This window comes from Triticum dicoccoides, chromosome 3A (genome assembly GCF_002162155.2).
Source record: "Triticum dicoccoides isolate Atlit2015 ecotype Zavitan chromosome 3A, WEW_v2.0, whole genome shotgun sequence".
NCBI lineage: Eukaryota > Viridiplantae > Streptophyta > Magnoliopsida > Poales > Poaceae > Triticum > Triticum dicoccoides.
This window is the reverse complement of record NC_041384.1, coordinates 746903316-746906579: the sequence shown is the minus strand read 5'-3', so window position 1 is coordinate 746906579 and position 3264 is coordinate 746903316. Positions and strand designations below refer to the sequence as shown.

Genomic DNA, 3264 nt, shown 5'->3' with positions numbered 1-3264 from the left:
ACCTCCTCGCCGCACACAATTGGGTCCATGGCTCTCACCACCGGGTTGTTCCTCTTTGTCGTTCTTGCGTTTGCCTGTGGCGCCATGCCGGCCGGTGATTGGGCTCACGGTCATCGTGAGTTCATGGACCTCCCACCATATGTAGATTGGTGCCTACATCTACATGCGAGCGCGGTCACCCCCGTGAAGCATCAAGACCCCATAAGCATTAAGTGTGCGAAAATGTTATACTGAACCATGGCTCAGCCGAACCTACACTCGACATCATTGATCTCTGAACACTTTTTATAAGGATCCGTGTATGATTGATTAAAAAATGCATGATGGCTCTGAAGTGTGGTAGTTGCTGGGCGTTTGCGGCGGCAGGGGCCGTCGAAGGTCTCCACGGCATTAGGGTGCATAGACTAATGTCCTTGTCTCCGCAGCAGCTCCTGGACTGTGCCGGGCCGAGCTATGCATGCCCTCCATTACGTCATTGATAGCGGAGGTCTCGATTTAGAGGCTCACCACCCGTATTTGGGGTTTGAAACAGGAACCCATTTGTCACCATAGATGAGGTGAGGTGGCCGCTGTCCCGCAAAACGACGAGGAAGCTTTGATGCGCGCGGTGGCGGCCCAGCCCGTCGCCGTCGCATTGGCGGTTAATGTAGCAGAATTCGCCCAGTATCAAGGTACATGCAGCCAGGATCTTGACCATGCGATGCTACTCGTTGGGTACGGCACCACCCGCTCCGGTCAAAAATACTGCAAGCTAAAAAATTCTTGGGGTGAGGCATGGGGAGAAGCATGAACGAGACGGGAGGCGGGGCGTGTGGCATCTTATCAACCGCCGTATATCCGGTGATTAAGAAGGACCTCCTCCTTCTCGGGCCACCCTCGCCTTTCTCCTCGCCGTCACCGTCTTCGTCTACTCGAAGCGCAGCCGTAATGCCGCCAGGGCCAGGCAGGGCGAGCTGCGGCTGCCTCCATCGCCGACGGGCCTGCCGGTCATCGGCCACCTCCACCTACTCCAGAGGCTGCCGCACCGGAGCCTCCGGGCGCTGGCCGCCTCCTACGGCCCGGTCATGCACATGCGGCTCGGGCGCGTGCCCACCGTGGTGGCCGGCTCCGCGGCCGCGGCGGAGGAGGCCATGAGGACCCGCGACCTCGACTTCGCCAGCCGCCCCAGGCTCCTCATGGCCGACCGCTTCTACTACGGCACCGGCGGCATCGGCTTCGCGCCCTACGGCGAGCACTGGCGCCTGGCGCGCCGCGTCTGCGTCACCCACATGCTCAACGCGCGCCGCGTCGCGTCCCTGGGCCGCGTCCGCGCTCGTCGAGAACCTCAGCGACAACCTCATTGTGTACTCTAACACGGTCATCTCCCGCTGCACGTTCGGCGACACGGATTACGGGGTCGAAGGAGGCGGCCGCGGCGGCGCGAGGCTGAGGAAGGTGTTCGCCGAGATCGAGGAGCTGCTGGGCACGGTGCCCAAGGGAGAGACGGTGCCGTGGCTGCGTTGGGTGGACGTCGTCACGGGGCTGGAGAAGAAGACGAGGCGGGTCGGGTCTTCGAGGACATGGACGGATTGCTGGAGCGGGTCATCGCCGACCACCGCCAGCGCCGCCGCGCGGCTGCGGCCACCGGGGAGGAGGGAAACTTCGTGGACGTGATGCTGGACTCTACAGAAGAGCTGGACACGGGCAGCATCAAGGGCATCATCCTGGACATGCTGGCCGCCGCCACGGGTTCCACCTTCACGCTGCTGGAATGGGCCATGGCGGAGCTCGTCAACCACCCGCACGAGATGCGCTAGCTACAGGACGAGGTCCGCGCGGCGGTCGGCCCGGGCGCCGGCGCCGTCGTGACGGAGGAGCATCTGCCCCGCCTACCCTACCTGAAGGCGGTGGTGAAGGAGGCCCTGGGCTCCACCCGCCGACGCCGCTGCTCCTGCCGCAGGAGACGGTGGAGGACACGCGGCTGCTGGGGTACGACGTGCCGGCGGGCACCCGGGTCCTGATCCACGCCTGGGCCATCGGCCGCGACCCGGCGACGTGGGGGAGCCGCGCCGAGGAGTTCGCGCCGGAGAGGTTCCTCGGGTACGACGGCCTCAAGATGGGGCAGGACTTCGCGTTCCTGCCCTTCGGCGCCGGCTGGAGGGGCTGCCCCGGCGTCGGGTTCGCTATGCTGTCCAACGAGCTGGCGCTGGCGAGCCTCGTGTGTAGCTTCGACTGGGAGCTGCCCGGCGGGAGGATGCCGCCGGTGGACATGAGCGAGCTGCACGGCCTCTCCGTGCGTCTCAAGGCGCCTCTGCTTCTGGTTGCCAAACCTTGGTCGTCTGTGTCTGTGGATGGAGTTGAGTGAAGGGAGCAATTAAAGCAAGAATTAAAAGTTTTTTCTTGCAAATAGAAAGAATTGAAAGCTATACATGTATACTTATATGAAAGTTACCAAAAAATTGATTTTGGGTCAGTCGATTTTTATAACCGTTGATTGCTGCTTCAAAACTTGTGCTTTTCTTTTCTGTTGTATTTTCTGTCCTTTTTTTAGAGAGAAATCTCGTCCGACTTTATTAAGATTTAGAGATGCTCCTGGGTACAAGATTTTGGTCGTGGGGAATACACAGCGAAAAATAACGGCCTGCTCCACAAGAGTATTTAGCTACATTACGACCATCAAAATTAAATGTCTATGTTCGTGAATAAAAGTGCAAGAAATAGAATGTCTTGAGCTTTTTCTGTCCTGTTTTGGTCTAGAAATGATCGATCAATTCCTGTAAGGCCTTGCTCTCTAACATGCCCAATCGCGAGCGAACAGCTTGGTGGCTTCGCCCGGAAGCCTGCTTGCTCGCTTTTTCCCATATGCTCATTGGCTAACCGCTGTAAATAAAAGTTGCTGCTAAAAAGACACCTATTTTTTGATTTTTTTTGAAACAAAGTCACGGACAAACACCTTGTTTCATGCAAAAAAAGGGTATATGAAAAAAGTTCATGAGTTTGTGAAAAAGTTCACAAACATAGAAACAGTTTGTGAATTTAAGAAAAGTTTGTGAATTTGAAAAAATACGAATTTTAATAAATAAATCAAGATTCGGAAAAACTTCATGAACACCAGAAAAATTCACAAATTTGGGAAAAAAAGTTCAGGGACTTAAAAAAAATCTTGCAAATTTTAAAACAGCACAAAATAGGAACAAGCATGGGAATTTGAAAATGCCCGGGAATTCAAAAATAGTTCATGTATTTTTAAGTTCATGAACTCAAAAATTGGAAAAGTGCTACAAT

The 3264-nt window shown here is 55.7% G+C and overlaps 1 pseudogene; it reads left to right on the top strand.

Moving 5' to 3' along the window:
• Nucleotides 1-598: 598 nt before the first annotated feature.
• Nucleotides 599-2344, top strand: LOC119273249 (annotated as a pseudogene).
• The last annotated feature ends 920 nt before the right edge of the window (nucleotides 2345-3264 follow it).